The following is a 16,733-nucleotide window of genomic DNA, read 5'->3' as shown; positions in this document are numbered from 1 at the left end:
GCTTAAACCAAGTGTAATTGGTTTATTTCCTGAAGGACTTGTCAGAGTCTTGACTATGCTGATACACACTGGAAAACTCCAAAGAAAGACTCAAATGCACAGATTTCCCCACATTAAAAAAAACTATAGGGCTTCCTTGGTGGCGCAGTGGTTGACAATCCGCCTGCCGATGCAGGGGATGCGGGTTTGTGTCCCAGTCCGGGAAGATCCCACATGCCACGGAGCGGCTGGGCCCGTGAGCCATGGCCGCTGGGCCTGCGCATCTGGAGCCTGTGCTCCGCAACGGGAGAGGCCACAACAGTGAGAGGCCCACGTACCGCAAAAAAAAAAACAAAAAAAAAAACACCAAAAAACTATAAATGCCTTGTTTTATGTGCAGAGCATCTTGTGGGACTCTTTCTCTGAGCATTCCTGTAGTGCTGTGGTCAGACGTTGCTGCTTGTCATCCTCCTGACAGGACTCACCTTTTCCAGCTTCTGTGCAATTGGGTGCATGGCTCCCTATGCCTGGAAGGCGCTTTCATGGCAGATTGAAGTCCTGGCCCCGGTCCCTCCCCTCTCTTTGCTTTGCCATATGACTTGGCAATTCCCCACTTGAGGTGGAGTCTGTTTCCCCATCCCTGACTTTGGCCTTGACCATCTGACTTGCTTTGGAAAATGGATGTTAGGGGAAGTGACACAGCAGAGACTTGAGATGTGCTGGGGCAGTTGGGTTTGCCCTCTTGTGTCTATGTGTCACCATGGGAACTGTCCGGACTGCATAGATGTGGGGTACACTAAGCCTCCGCAGAGGAGAGCCAAGCCCAGCAGAGCCTCGGTGTGAGCAGAGCTGCCTGGCCAAGCCAGCCTGGATCAGTCAACCTCAGGCTGACCTGCAGACATGTGGAGGAGTTTTGGGGGGTGTGATGCAGCATTATTGTGACAGTAGCCAACCAACCAACCTTCCCGTAAAGCCCATCTCCCCAGGCCTTTCTGTTCTCCCCCAGACCATCACTGGACTTGATGGTGACCCCCTCCCTCCTTTGAGCCACTCAGCACTGGGCACCGCCTTACAGCTCTCATCAGAACCCTCTTGTGTCTGTCCCACACCCCGTGTTTGGCCGTACCCTGCTTGAGGACAGGCACTGTGTCTTTGTCCTCTCTGTGTCCCATGGTGTCTACTGCCTTGTACTCTCTATCAATCTTGGTGGATCTGAAGTCAAATGTAGTTCATTTCACAATTCTGCCTTGGCAGGCTCTGATAAGAAATTGTTGCTGGATGTCACTAGTGTAAAGAAAAAGAACAAAAAGCAGCCACAAAACAGCATTGTTTCTGTAGCTGAGTTTGTGTTTTCTCCAGTCGATGACCTACCTCCTTTGTTTATTACCTTCACTAGAAGGTTGTAACGACACCTTGGAAGCACTCCAGGGATTGAGGCCTGAGGACAGCCCCTCTCCTGCGGGCGCCTGCTGTACCTTCACACAAATACCTCCTTACAGCTATGGGGACTGAACTGTCAATTCTGAAAAAGTCATCAAGGAAATAGGACAGTAGAGATGGAAACAGAATGAGGACCACGTGGCAGAAATGATGTCATTTCTCCTCACAGTGCCCAGGACACAGTGCTTTCTTTCTATGTCAAAGGGGTGATTTGGAAGCTGGGTCATAGGTCACCTTTGACGCCCACTCTCTGAGGACATCCTGCTGTCTGGGCCACCGGCAGCCGTGGGGTCTGTAGTACTGAGAACTCACTCACTGGGGGAAGTCATGGTTTGGCCATGGCCAAGTATACATGGGGCTGTGGGTTCAGTGACAGCCCATCTACGGGGCTGCCTAGAGGGGACTTTGGGGCTCTGCTGGGAGATCTAAGGGGCTGTATGTGATGTGCCAGGGAGACCAAGGACCCAGGCCCCGGGCTGCTCAGCTGGCCCTGCTCCCACCATCCCTCCATCCTGAGATGGGCTCTGTCAACTGCAAGAAAGTTTGGCAAAATACACTGAACACGTAAATTCAGTGCTGATCACACCAGAAGAGAAGTGAATGTTTAGAGCAGCAGTTGGCAAACTTTCTCTATAAAAGTCCAGAGTGTCAATCTTTTAGGCTTTACAGACCATGGGGCTTCTGTGACAGCTACTCTATTCTGCCCCCACTGTCTCCTGGAGTAGAGGGATACAGCTGGGTTCCAATAAAACTTTATTTACAAAACAGATTGCAGGTTTGCCCACCTGTCAGCGAGTCGCACTGGCACAGGGACACTCATGGGAGCAAGAGTGAAGTAAGGTGTCCTCTGCTGCCTGAAGACGAAGACTCCCTCACCACAGCCATCCTGAAGCATATTCCTCCCTCGGATTTGGCTTGCTAGCAATTCTATTTATTTTAAAGTGTAAGTCTCTCAATCTCCTGTATTCAGGGTTTTTCCTCTTCCCGTCTTCTCAAACATTACTGCCACCATCCACACAAACATCCAGGCATGTCTGGTGGCAGTGCTGGAGGGGACACCAGGATCCCCAAATCAATCTCCTTGTTTCACAGTCTGGGGAACTGAGGCCCAGGTCCCGATGCCTGTTGGTGACTGAGCAGGGACAAAGTGCATTTGGCTTCTAATCCACGTGAGTCACCAATTCATGTATGTTGTTAGACAATCCCTTTCTACTGGCAACAACAATATACTGAAAGGTGTGTGTGTGTCTTAGATATCCCATCACATGAAACTCCACAAGGGAAAGATTCTATCTTACGTCACTTTTTATTATGTTCTTAAATTAAAATAATCACAAAAATAGTACGTGCTTGTAAAAATGAATGAAACGATTAAGAAGCACCTTCTTTTCCATAGGGTAAAAGAAGGTGCCATTTCATCCACCAGCATCTCCTCCCTGGACCCTCCAGAGATAACTACATTTCCCCCCAACATGTTATTATGAAAAAATTCAAACACGCAGAAATACTAACTTTGCAGTGAGCACCTGTATATCCATCTAGATTCTCAAATGAGTATTTTACTTTACTTGCTTTATCACATATCTGTGCATCTATCTACCTATGCCTCTATTCAGCCATCAATTCATTTTTTTTAATGCATGAATATTTCTGCTGTGAAATATGTAAGGACTATAAATAGCTTCCCAGCCATTCAGGCCAAGTTTGCAGACAGATGAATTAAGAGCACTTTGTATTTTGTAACTGTAGATAAAAGACTGTTTGCATAGTTTTCAGTGAGTTATGTTAGTGCCTTCTGAGTTGACATCATGAAATATTAAAAAACAGAAGAGAATTCAGGGGTCATCTTATCCAAATATTTTTACTTGTTAGGAAATAATAACAATATTAAGTGAGCACTTAAGATGCCAGCCTTGCATTATGTCATTTAATTCCACTTAACCATCACATTAACAAATGTCAGTTCTAGCCTCCAACAAAGAATTAGACCCAGAAAATACTTGGGTAAATCAAACAAGGTTGGTCACGAAATGACACAGAAGGAAATCAGCATGGCACCAAAGTTCTCCAATGAGACAGAAGTCAAAGCTTTCAGGGTTTCCCTCAAAGGCCCACATCAACTCTTTTTTTTTTTTTTTGAGGGCATATTTCAGAGTCAATTGCAGACACCATCAAGAATACAAGAAATAGAACACTCCGGAAAGAGCCTACCTCCCTTTCCAACCTGATATTTTTCCACCACAGATTATTTTTGCCTGTTCTAGAGCTTCATTTAGATGGAATTTTACACACACACACACGCACACACACGCACACACTCTGCAGTCTTTTGTGTAAGCTAGCACTGGCTATCTCCTCCCCCACCCACGCACACATACCCACAAATAACCAGGTTTGTTTTCTTTTCCCTAGGGGTCATGCTCTACACGCTGTCCTGAGCCTTGCTGGGTGGCTAGGAGCTGACAGTCTGGAGGATCTGGTTGGAAACCCTCCCCTGACACTTACTAGCTAAGCAATTTGGAGCAAGTGTTTTAACTTCCGTGCGCCCTGACGGCCCCGTCTATTGTAGAATGGGAACTGCATTACCAGTCCCAACCTCACGGGGCGCTGTGTGGCATAAACGGCCAAGGCCTGGAAGGGGGGGGAGGGGGAGGAAGGGGGGGGAGGGGGAGGAAGGGGGGAGGGGGAGGGAGGCGGGGGCTGGTCCCCAGGGGTGAGCGCAGCTCCCCCACCGCGGCCCCCCCACCCCCACCCCGGACGTCTGTGATCTTCAGGGAGCTGCCCTGAGGCCACTGGAGCCCCTCCCCAAATACACAGAGAGCAGCAGATGCACAACAGAGAAGAGGAATGGACTGGTTTATGCCCCCACATGTACGTTTCACGGGTGTTTCTGTCCCGGGACTGACGGTGTGCGGGTTGGGGGGCTGGCTCCCCTGCTCTGGGCAGAGGACGCGCAAGGTGACTTGCACTCCGTAGCTCCCTTGGGTCAGGCCGAGGTCCGCGGAGGTGGCCCCTGCACGGCTGCCCGCCCCCAGTGCCCCTGTCTCCATCCCTTCCAGGCACCTCCTGGGAGCACCTGTGCGGCGAGCATCTCACTGCTCCTGGGTCCCCACCTCTGATGGCGCTCCAAGCACTTCTGTCGATTAATCCTCGATTAATCCACATCTGTGGGCAGGGGCCTGGCCCAGCCTGTGGCAGGAGCCGCGGGGAGAGGAAGCTTGCTGGGCAGGATGGACCCGCCATTTCATCTTCCTGGGCCCTCTTTCTCTCTAGGTAAAGTGGGACTGGGAGGTCGGGGTGGAAACCAGGTCGTCAGAAAGGTCCCATTTAAGGACTCTTGAGTCTAGGTGGGGTTTCCTCAGAGCTGCCTGATGTGAAGGTGGCTGGTTCTGCAAACATCAACTTGTGATGCGTAAGGGATGCTTGGAAATAACGCTTAGAAGGTGAGTGGTGGCTGTGATGACAGGAAGGTGATGAGTTAGAGAAAAGGGATGTCTGTGAAAGAGAGGAAAAAAAAAAAGAAGTGGAGGTTCTGAATCAACAAGAGGGAAGCGATCAGGTGAGGGCGAGATTAGGTAGAGGTCCCGCGTGCCCTGGAGCCCCGCCCAGAGGGGCCCGCCACTGACCCGCCCCACACCCCCGCTGTTACTGCTCACCTGTAAAGCCGCCAAGAGTCCCTCCCGAACTGCACAGTAGTGCTTTACTCTCAAGAGTGTGTGGATTTGGAAGAACACGGAGACGGGCCCTGAATAAAAGTCAGGAACGGGCTTCAATTCAACAGATATTCTCTGATGCAAATGCATGATGAGAGCTTTTCTGGTCTGCATCCCATGTGGGGCTATGAAGGTGTGCAGTGCACTGGCCGGTCTTGGGGGGGGAGGTGCTGGGCTGGGGGCTAGCCGCAGTCAGCCCTCGGTGGTCCTACTGAATCCCCATCCAAGGGCTTTTCAGCTGAGGACAGTCACTCTTCCCCTGGCTATTGTTGCCTCCGGAGGACACAGGGCAGGGCAGGCAGGAGGGACACCCTCCAAGGAAGCTGCCATTCCTTCCCAAGCTTATCTCCTGGCCCGTGGGAGTTACCGTCCTAAGGAAGCAACCCAGGACAGAACCCAGGGAAATGGGTGAAAAGCCAACTCCATGAAGATGGAGAATAATGCCCCGGCTGAGGGAAGGATGCTAGAATGAGTTCTTCAGGAAGCCCTGGGCCCCATCAGCATCATCCTCACCTCAGCCGAGGAGGAGAGGCCCCTACAGGGAAAGTTCTGAAGGGTCTGCTCAGAGGGCAAGGGCATGGAGAAAAGGGGAAGGGGCCAGCCTGGAGAGAGAGCTGGAGAGAGAGCTGGAGAGACTGGGAAGTGGGTGCTGCTTTAGAGGAAGTCACGAGTAACACCTGTTCCACACGGGGGCCCCAGGGAGAGGCTCTGGGGTGCAGCCAGGGAGGCTGGATCCAAGGCAGTGGGACTCCCAGTCTCAGCAAAGACCCTGCATGCGAGCTTGGCCCAGGATTGGCAGAACACCCTCCCATATGCAAGATCACCTTGGCTCTGACAGTGGGTTCATGAGTCGCTGTCTGTGTCTTGGCCAGTTGGAGCTGTTTTAACAAACTGGCATAGACTGGGAGGCTCAGACCACAAACACTTATTCCTCGCACTTCTGGAGGCTGGAAGGCAGGTCAAGGTGCCAGCAGATCCAGTGTCTGGTTGGGGGCTCCTTCCTGGGTAGACAGCTGACCTCCTCACATGGCAGGAGGAGGCTGAGCGGGAGAGCTCTCTGGGTCCCTTTTACAAGGGCACTAATCCCACCACGAGGGCTCCACCCTCATGTCCTAATCACCCCCAACACCATCGCATTGGGTTAGGATTTCAACACGAATCGAGGGGGGCGAGACTCGATCCCATAACACTCAATTAGGCCTCCAAACCAGAGTGTCCTTGCTGAGTGTTCTGGATTGTATAAGATCCTCAGTTCCTTCACAGGACCGTGGGGAGCAAGGGGTTAAGGCACAGTTTCCCTTGAGTCTGAGGCTGAATTTCTCCACTCTGTGGAAAGTGGGGGTGGACTCTGAGCTGAATAAATTTAGTGTAGTGAAACACATAACTGTGACACACATTACGCACCAAGTTGAGGAGTTTGTGCTCACAAGCCCACAGCCTGAACAGAGATAAATATTAAAAACCTCACCAGCACTGTGAGAATTAAATAATGATACAAGAGAAGATGCAAAGCTGTCCACAATGAATGACACAGTGAGGAAGTGCTGGAAGGGGAGTTCCTGGACCCTGAGGCCTTCTCTGAGCTCCCAGGCCAGGAGCACGGCTGCTGCCCTGCCTGGGGCTCACCCAGTCCCTTCAAGCCTGTCCTCTGAGGCTTGGCTTCAATGCCCAACTCTTGCACCCATTCCCAGCCCCAACTAAGCTGGCTCTCCTGCTATTCTCTCCTCAGCATACCCTCTGCTGAGACACATCCCAGTCATCATAAGTGAAGGATTCCTCACTGGACCTGAGCTCAGCGTCAGGGTGGTGTCTGTCCTGTTCTCTGGGGCGTTCAGAATCTAGTCCTCCCTCCAAAATACCAGTGCACAGGGACTCTGTCCTGAGACACCGTTTGCATTATCACCCAGTGGATTTTCTCTCCTGGAAGCTCCTCCCTCTCCCTGCCCAAGCGGCCCCTTACCAGGAAAACCACAGAGATGGGCTGAGGCTTGTCCTGTGTGGAAAGAGAAACCCATCAATTCTAGAAGCAGAAATCCTGACAACATGAAACTTCTCGGGGTGACGGGGTAGGTTTATTATCTCTATTGTGGAGATGGTTTCCCAGATGTTTACGCAAGTCAAAACTTATCAAATGGTACGCTTGCATACATGCAGATGATTGTGGTCAATTACCTCTCATAAAGGCGGTTGAAAAATAAAGTGTGGCTTTGAGCTGGCTCTCAGCTCTGAATATGTAAAGTGGAAATAAGTTTTGAAAGCCTAGTTCTTAAGAAAGAAAAGCACCTTTGAATCCCAGACCTGTTTCATTGTTTCTGTTTTTGTTGATGTTGTTGTTGTTTTTCTGGCCGCGCAGCTTGTGGGATCCTAGTTCCCCGACCAGGGATTGAACCCGGGCCATCGGCAGTGAGAGCGCGGAGCCCTAACCACTAGACTACCAGGGAAGTCCCCAGACCTGGTTCAAACTGGCAGGAGCTGGATGTGGTGGGCCTAGGACACTGGGACAAGAGCCGCCCCCAGACACTGGCTGGGAACACTGGGGGCTGGTCCACCCCAGACTCAGATCCCCTCCAGGGCGCCTGCCTTGGCGGTCAGGGTGCTGCTGGGACTGGTGCAGAGAGCACGCATCCAGAACCACCTGGTTAGGTCTAGCACCAAGGAGGAGTGGGGATGGAAACACGGCTTTGCCACCTCGGGAGAGGAGGACGACTCACAGGTGACAGGATCTGAGCTTCGAGGTGGGGTCCCTGAGAAGGTGCAGTGTTCTGGGATTCTGCCTCAGAGTGAGCCCCCAAAGACAGGTGGGGGCGTGGACATCTCAGACAGGTCAGGGGACTTGAGAGCAAAGCTATGACCATCTGCCTCTCCAGGCTGTGGCCCGGGATGCCAGCCCTCCCATAGAATCCTGCTCGGGAGCTCTGAGCGATCCTGGGCACCCCTCCAGGGACAGTCCTGGTGGTCCAGCCGTGGCCACAGAGGCCACACAGAGGCTGGCGGGACAGAGGGCACACTTTGGGGCAGCTTTCCATCACTTAGGTCACCTGAGGAGCCAGTACCCAATAGGGCAGGATTTTTATGCTGGAAGCAACCAGTTGTTTTGAATTGGCAAGATTAGGTTTTCTGCCTTCAGCAGAAACAAGGGCTCAAGAGTTGAGTTCATTTTAGTAGGAGATGACAAATAGAGACAGTTCTATCTTCATGCCCTTGAACTGCTGACTCTGGGTTGGTCAACCTTCAACCTGCTGGAAATGAATGCAGATGGTCCTGCTGGGGGCTGAGGAAGACTAGCCCATCTCCAGAAAGGAGTCGAAGTCTTGGAGGTTCAGGAGGACGTCTGGGCCTTGGAAGGGGGCACAGAACAGCAAAAGCTCAGAGTTAGAAAGCCCAATCCCCGCTTTGATGTGGCTGAAAAACCACAGGGAACTTGAGTTCTGCTTCATCTCCTAAGTCCCCCACAGATGCAGGCAGCTCTCAGCCAAGGTGGGCTCGAAGCAGAGCTGAGCCAGGATCCGAGGCAGTGCCATGATCTGGCCCTGGCCTCACTGGCTAAGTGGAGGGCTCGGTCGCATGGTGGCAGCCCCGCTGTCAGCATAAAAGCTGGTTCCTTGAGAAGGCGTGTTTAGGGCTGTGTTTGAGATGGGAGCAAAGGAAGTGGTGCCCAAGAGGATAGTCTTCGTGATCTAGTCATCTTTATTCAGTCATTCATATCGTAACCCACACGGAAGACACATCTTATAATGCTAAAATGAAGGGTTTAGAAGTAAGTTGCAGCCTATGCATCAATTAAGTAGCAGATGTTTGGTCTTCTGGGGAAAATGTTATATCCTATTTGCAAACCTTCCTTGAAGATCTACACAATGAGATAACCCCGTCACACTCACTAGGATGGCTAAAATCAAAATCACAAGTGTTGGCAAGGGTGTGGAGAAACTGGAACTGTCATACATCGCTGGTGGGAATGTAAAATGGTGCAGCCACTGTGGAAGATAGTATGGAGGTTCCTCAAACAGGTAAACATGGTTACCATGCAACCCAGCAATTCCCACTCCTAGGTATTCACCCCAGAGAATTGAAAATGTATATTCACATAAAAACTCATACGTGAATGCTCATAGCAGTATTTTTCATAACAGACCCAAAGCGGAAGCAATCCACATGTCTATCGACTGATAAATAGATAAATAAAATATGGTTTATCCACACAATGATTACTCAGCATAAAAAGGAATGAAGTATGGATACATGCTACAACATGGACGTGCTAAGTGAAAGAAGCCAGATAGAAAAGGCCACATGGTGTATGATTCCACTTATATGAGATGTCCATAACAGGCAAATTCATAGAGACAGGAAGTAGGTTAGTGATTGCCAGGGTCTGGGGGTGAGGATGGATGCGGGATGGATGCAGAGTGACAGCTAATGGGTAACGGGGCCTCTTTTTGGAATCGTGGAATGTTCTGGAATTAGTTGTGATGGTTGCACAACTTCATGCTAAAGCCCACTGAAGTGTACACTTTAAGAAGGTGAATTTTATGGTATGTGACTTATATCTTGATTTTTAGGCAGCACTCTCTTTAAGAATACATTTGCTAACTGCTGAACAATCATCAACAGGAATACATAGGAATTCACCAAAAAAGATACCCCACATCCAAAGACAAAGGAGAAGCTGCAGTGAGATGGTAGGAGGGGCACGATCACAATAAAATCAAATCCCATAACTGCTGGGTGGGTGACTCACAAACTGAAGAACAATTACACTACAGAAGTCCACTCACAGAGTGAAGGTTCTGAGCCCCACGTCAGGCTTCCCAACTTGGGGGTCTGGCAACGGGGGCAGGAATTCCTAGAGCATCAGACTTTGAAGGCTAGTGGGATTTGATTGCAGGACTTTGACAGGACTGGGGGAAACAGAGACTCCACTCTTGGAGGGCACACACAAAGTAGTGTGTGCATCGGGACCCAGGGGAAGGAGCAGTGACCCCATAGGAGACTGAAGCAGACCTACCTGCTAGTGTTGGAGGGTCTCCTGCCGAGGCGGGGGATGGCTGTGGCTCACTGTGGGGACAAGGACACTGGCAACAGAAGTTCTAAGAAGTACTCCTTGGCATGAGCCCTCCCGGAGTCTGCCATTAGCCCCACCAAAGTGCCTGTAGCCTCTAGTGCTGAGTCGCCTCAGGCCAAACAACCAACAGGGAGGGAACCCAGCTCCCTGCATCAGCAGACAAGCGTATTAAAATTTTACTGAGCTCTGCTCACCAGAGCAACACCCAGCTCTACCCACCACCAGTCCCTCCCATCAGGAAGCTTGCACAAGCCTCTTGGATAGCCTCATCCACCAGAGGGCAGACAGCAGAAGCAAGAAGAACTACAATCCTGTAGGCTGTGGAACAAAACCCACCACAGAAAGATAGACAAAAGGAAAAGGCAGAGGGCTATGTACCAGATGAAGGAACAAGATAAAACCCCAGAAAAACAAATAAAGGAAGTGGAGATAGGCAACCTTCCAGAGAAAGAATTCAGAATAATGATAGTGAAGATGATCCAGGTCCTCGGAAAAAGAATGGAGGCAAAGATCGAGAAGATGCAAGATATGTTTAACAAAGACCTAGAAGAATTAAGGAACAAACACCTAGAAGAATTAAAGAACAAACAAACAGAGATGAACAATACAATAACTGAAATGAAAAATACACCAGAAGGAGAAGAGAGAGAGAAAGGACCTGAGAAAATATTTGAAGAGATTATAGTCGAAAACTTCCCTAACATGGGAAAGGAAATAACAACCCAAGTCCAGGAAGCACAGAGAGTCCCAGGCAGGATAAACCCAAGGAGAAACTCACCGAGACACATGGTAATCAAATTGACAAACATTAAAGACAAAGAAAAACTATTAAAAGCAACAAGGGAAAAACAACAAATAACATACAAGGGAACTCCCATAAGGTTAACAGCTGAAAACCCCCAAACACCCCAAACAATTAAAAAGATGGTAATAGGAACATACATATTGAAAATTACCTTAAATGTGAATGGATTAAAGACACTACATAATGATCAGGGATCAATCCAAGAAGAAGATATAACAATTATAAATATATATGCACCCAACATAGGAGCACCTCAATACATAAGGCAACTGCTAACAGCTATAAAAGAGGAAATCGACAGTAACACAATAATAGTGGGGGACTTTAACACCTCACTTACACCAATGGACAGAGCATCCAGACAGAAAATTAATAAGGAAATGGAAGCCTTAAATGACACAATAGACCAGATAGATTTAATTGATATTTATAGTACATATTCCATCCCAAAACAGCAGATTACACTTTCTTCTCAAGTGCACACGGAACATTCTCCAGGATAGATCACATCTTGGGTCACAAATCAAGCCCTGGTAAATTTAAGAAAATTAAAATCATATCAAGCATCTTTTCTGATCAAAACGTTATGAGATTAGAAATCAATTACAGGGAAAAAAAACTGCAAACACATGGAGGCTAAACAATGCATTAATAAATAACCAAGAGATCACTGAAGAAATCAAAGAAGAAATAAAAAAAAAACCTTGAGACAAATGACAATGAAAACACAATGATCCAAAAACCTATGGGATGCAGCAAAAGCAGTTCTAAGAGGGAAGTTTATAGCAATACAAGTCTACCTCAAGAAACAAGAAAAATCTCAGATAAACAATCTAACCTTACACCTAAAGGAACTAGAGAAAGAAGAACAAACAAAACCCAAAGTTAGTAGAAGGAAAGAAATCATAAAGATCAAAGCAGAAATAAATGAAATAGAAACAAAGAAAACAATAGCAAAGATCAATAAAACTAAAAGCTGGTTCCTTGAGAAGATAAATAAAATTTAAAACCATTAGCCAGACTCATCAAGAAAAAGATGGAGAGGACCCAAATCAATAAAATTAGAAATGAAAAAGGGGAAGTTACAATGGACACTGCAGAAATACAAAGCATCCTAAGAGACTACTACAAGCACCTCTATGCCAATAAAATGGACAACCTGGAAGAAATGGACAAATTCGTAGAAAGGTATAACCTTCCAAGACTGAACAAGGAAGAAAGAAAATATGAACAGACCAATCAAAAGTAATGAAATTGAAACTGTGATTAAAAGTCTTCCAACAAACAAAAGCACTGAAGAATAAAAACCATATGATCATCTCAGTAGATGCAGAAAAAGATTTTGAAAAAATTCAACACCCATTTATGATAAAAACCCTCCAGAAAGGGGGCACAGAGGGAACCTACCTCAACATAATAAAGGCCATACAACAAAGCCACAGCAAACATCATTCTCAATGGTAAAAACTGAAAGCATTTCCTCTAAGATCAGGAACAAGACAAGGATGTCCACTATCGCCACTATTATTCAACATAGTTTTGGAAGTCCTTGCCATGGCAATCAGAGAAGAAAAAGAAATAAAAGGAATACAAATTGGAAAAGAAGAAGTAAAACTGTCACTGCTTGCAGATGACATGATACTATACATAAGAAATCCTAAATATGCCACCAGAAAACTACTAGAGCTAATCAATGAATTTGGTATGGTTGTAGGGTACAAAATTAATGCACAGAAATCTCTTGCATTCCTATACACTAAAGAGTGAAAGATCAGAAAGAGAAATTAAGGAAACAATCCCATTCACCATTGTAACAAAAAGAATAAAATACCTAGGAATAAACCTACCTAAGGAGGTAAAAGACCTGTACTCAGAAAACTATAAGACACTGATGAAAGAAATCAAAGATGACACAAACAGATGGAGAGATATACCATATTCTTGGATTGGAAGAACCAATATTGTGAGGATGACTATACCACCCAAAGCAATCTACAGATTCAAGGCAATCCCTATCAAATTACCAATGGCATTTTTTACAGAACTAGAACAACAAAAAAAAATCTTAAGATTTGTAGGGAGACACAAAAGACCCCGAATAGCCAAAGCAATCTTGAGGGAAAAAAACGGAGCTGGACGAATCAGACTCCCTGACTTCTGACTATACTACAAAGCTACAGCTATCAAGACAATATGGTATCAGCACAAAAACAGAAATATAGATCAATGAAACAGGATAGAAAGCCCAGAGATAAACCCACGCACCTATGGTCAACTAATCTATGACAAAGGAGACAAGAATATACAATGGAGAAAAGAGAGTCTCTTCAGTAAGTGTTGCTGGGAAAACTGGACAGCTTCATGTAAAAGAATGAAATTAGAACACTCCCTAACACCATACACAAAAATAAACTCAAAATGGATTAAAGATCTAAATGTAAGACTGGACACTATAAAGCTCTTAGAGGAAAACATAGGAAGAACAGTCTTTGACATAAATCACAGCAAGATCTTTTTTGACCCACCTCCTAGAGTAATGGAAATAAAAACAAAAATAAACAAATGGGACCTAATGAAACTTAACAGCTTTTGCACAGCAAAGGAAACTATAAGTAAGATGAAAGACAGCCTTCAGAATGGGGAAAATATTTGCAAATGAATCAACGGACAAAGGATTAATCTCCAAAATATACAAGCAGCTCATGCAGCTCAATATTAAAAAACCAAAGAGCCCAATCAAAAAATGGGCAGAAGACCTAATTAGACATTTCTCCAAAGAAGACATACAGACGGCCAAGAGGCACATGAAAAGCTGCTCAACATCACTAATTATTAGAGAAATGAAAATCAAAACTATGAGGTATCACCAGTTAGAATGGGCATCATCAGAAAATCTACAAACAACAAATGCTGGAGAGGGTGTGGAGAAAAGGGAACCCTCTTGCACTGTTGGTGGGAATGTAAATTGATACAGCCACTATGGAGAACAATATGGAGGTTCCTTAAAAAACGAAATATAGAATTACCATATGATCCAGCAATCCCACTACTGGCCATATACAGAGAGAAAACCATAATTTAAAAAGACACTTGCACCCCAATGTTCATTGCAGCACTATTTACAATAGCCAGGTCATGGAAGCAACCTAAATGCCCATCGACAGATGAATGGATATAGAAGATGTGGCACATATATACAATGGAATAGTACTCAGCCATAGAAGGGAACAAAATTGGGTCATTTGTAGAGTTGTGGATGTACCTAGAGAGTGTCATACTGAGTGAAGTTAGTCAGAAAGAGGGAAACAAATACTGTATATTAATGCATATATGTGGAATCCAGAAAACTGGTACAGATGAACCAGTTTGCAAGGCAGAAACAGAGACACAGATGTAGAGAACAAATGTATGGACACCAAGGGGGGAAAGTGGGGGTGGTGTGGGATGAATTGGGAGATTGGGATTGACATATATACACTAACATGTATAAAACAGATAACTAATAAGAACCTGCTGTATAAAAAAAATAAAATAAAATTCAAAAAAAGAAAAAAAAACAGAGCACATTTGCACTCAAACTTGCACCCCTCCCTCATAGTCTTTGATGGTTGTGACAGCTGCAACTTCTATTAACAATACTTTTTTCCCCCTCCTCTGGCAAAACCCCAAAGAGGGAAAAATGCTACAACTTTCTGAATTGCTCCCTGGAATGAATGGAATAGTCACTTCTTCCAATAAATTCTTCTTCAAAATGAAAAGGCAAGAAGTTTCTTTTATAATTTGGGGCATCTGTGGAAGAGGGGGATGGACACTGAATCATGTTCCTGTCTTAAAGAGGGGTTTAAACAGGTCCTCTGATATTTTAAATGTTGGAAAAGATTATTTTTGAAACTGATGTTTAAATAGAGAAAGTAAGATTTCAGAAATTGCAGCTTCAAAGCCAGAATTCATGAAGCCGTATAGAAGTTTTAAGGCAGTATCACTAATAAAATTAAAGTGTTTCTAACAGTTTTAAGGGCATTCTCTTGTGAATAAAAGAATTTCTTACAGGGCTCAAACATATCTTGGACTAAAGAGAAAGGCAGAAACATTGAAAATGTAGATTTTGCTTTATAAGAACGAGAGCACGTGATAGATCTTACTTCACAGGGATTTTTAAAAATGTAATTTTCATTTTATATTGGCGTATAGCTGATTTACAATGGTGTGTTAGTTTCAGGTGTACAGCGAAGGGATTCAGTTATACGTATACATGCATCTATTTTTTTCAGATTCTGTTCCCATGTAGGTTATTACAGAGTACTGAGCAGAGTTCCCTGTGCTCCACAGCAGGTTCCCGGGCATCCCCGTCCACACTGGCTTTGAGCCCGCCCTGAGATTTGAGGAGGGGCAGGGTTTTTCTCTCTTGATTCAGCTGCTTCTCCCCCCGCCAACACGTCTGCTCTGATTTGCCTTCTTCAGTGAAGTAAAATCACCAGATTCTGACTCCTTGATATCTTACAAAACGGCAGCAGGTGACCAACTTACAGAAATTGGCACCTCCCGCCCTACCCCACCCCCATGCACTGGCAGGAAGTTTCACACTCACTTGCCTGGCCTCGAAACAAGCTCCCCCTTTCTCAAATGAAGACCACCGACTCATCTGGAATTCCTTATCAGGACTGAAGCAGGCCTGCCTTGGGGGGGCCCCAGAGGAAAATACACCTAATATGGATATTGCAGACTGGCCATCCACAACTTAGAAAACACAACCTCTGGGGGCTGTCCCTATGCTTAGGGACCCAGCAAGCACCAGCTTCAAGGAGCTTTGTCTAGAAGCCCTTTCTCATCAGAGCTGGCCGCAGCTGGAGAGCCAAATCTTAGGTCCTGTTGGGCTCAGCCTCCTTCACTGGGCTGCGAGTCTGGTTTTATTTTGGCCACGTCAAATTCTGGCTGGAATCCGTGCTAGTATTGCCAGCTCATTCGTTATGCCCATGAAATAATAATGCTAGCAATAATAGCAATGAATAATAACAACAACAGTAGACCTCATTTACTCAGCACTTAACAGGTGCCCAACGCTGGGCTAAATGTTTAAGCTAAATATTCTCATTTAATCCTCATAAACTCATAGGGGTAAATAAGCACCCTAAACCCATGCCAGCCAGGATGCTTCGTCTGCATCCCAAACCCACTGATGACTCTGTCTTCTGTGCACAGCCTAGCCCCTAAGAATCAGGCTGCATTTCAAATCCCCAGAGGGCTGAACCCGTACAGGCTGTCACACCCCTGGAGGATGCGGTCCCTGGGAGCTGTCATTGTTGGTGAGGTCCTACCACAGATGGATGGCAAAGCCTTGTGCCTGTCTCTTCATGTCAAAGGTTAAGGGATCCCTTTTCTCCACACCCTCTCCAGCATTTATTGTTTGTAGATTTTTTGATGATGGCCATTCTGACTGGTGTGAGATGATATCTCATTGTAGTTTTGATTTGCATTTCTCTAATGATTAATGATGTTGAGCATTCTTTCATGTGTCTGTTGGCAATCTGTATATCTTCTTTGGAGAAATGTCTATTTAGGTCTTCTGCCCATTTTTGGATTGGGTTGTTTGTTTTTTTGATATTGAGCTGAATGAGCTGCTTGTAAATTTTGGAGATGAATCCTTGTCAGTTGCTTTATTTGCAAATATTATCTCCCATTCTGAGGGTTGTCTTTTCGTCTTGTTTATGGTTTCCTTTGCTGTGCAAAAGCTTTT

The 16,733-nt window shown here is 46.2% G+C and overlaps 1 long non-coding RNA gene across 3 annotated transcripts in view; it reads right to left on the bottom strand.

Moving 5' to 3' along the window:
* Positions 1-3,266: 3,266 nt before the first annotated feature.
* The window catches only part of LOC129391484 (uncharacterized), a 29,981-nt gene continuing 16,514 nt past the window's right edge, over positions 3,267-16,733 (bottom strand). For all 3 annotated transcript variants that reach the window (XR_008615631.1, XR_008615628.1, XR_008615635.1), the window contains 3 exons: positions 7,093-7,125; positions 5,076-5,164; positions 3,267-4,914 (listed from right to left, as the gene is read on the bottom strand). This is a non-coding gene — a long non-coding RNA (uncharacterized lncRNA). The remainder of the gene's footprint in view (positions 4,915-5,075; positions 5,165-7,092; positions 7,126-16,733) is intronic.

Source organism: Physeter macrocephalus, chromosome 1 (assembly GCF_002837175.3).
Source record: "Physeter macrocephalus isolate SW-GA chromosome 1, ASM283717v5, whole genome shotgun sequence".
NCBI lineage: Eukaryota > Metazoa > Chordata > Mammalia > Artiodactyla > Physeteridae > Physeter > Physeter macrocephalus.
This window is presented reverse-complemented; position numbering and strand designations above follow the sequence as displayed.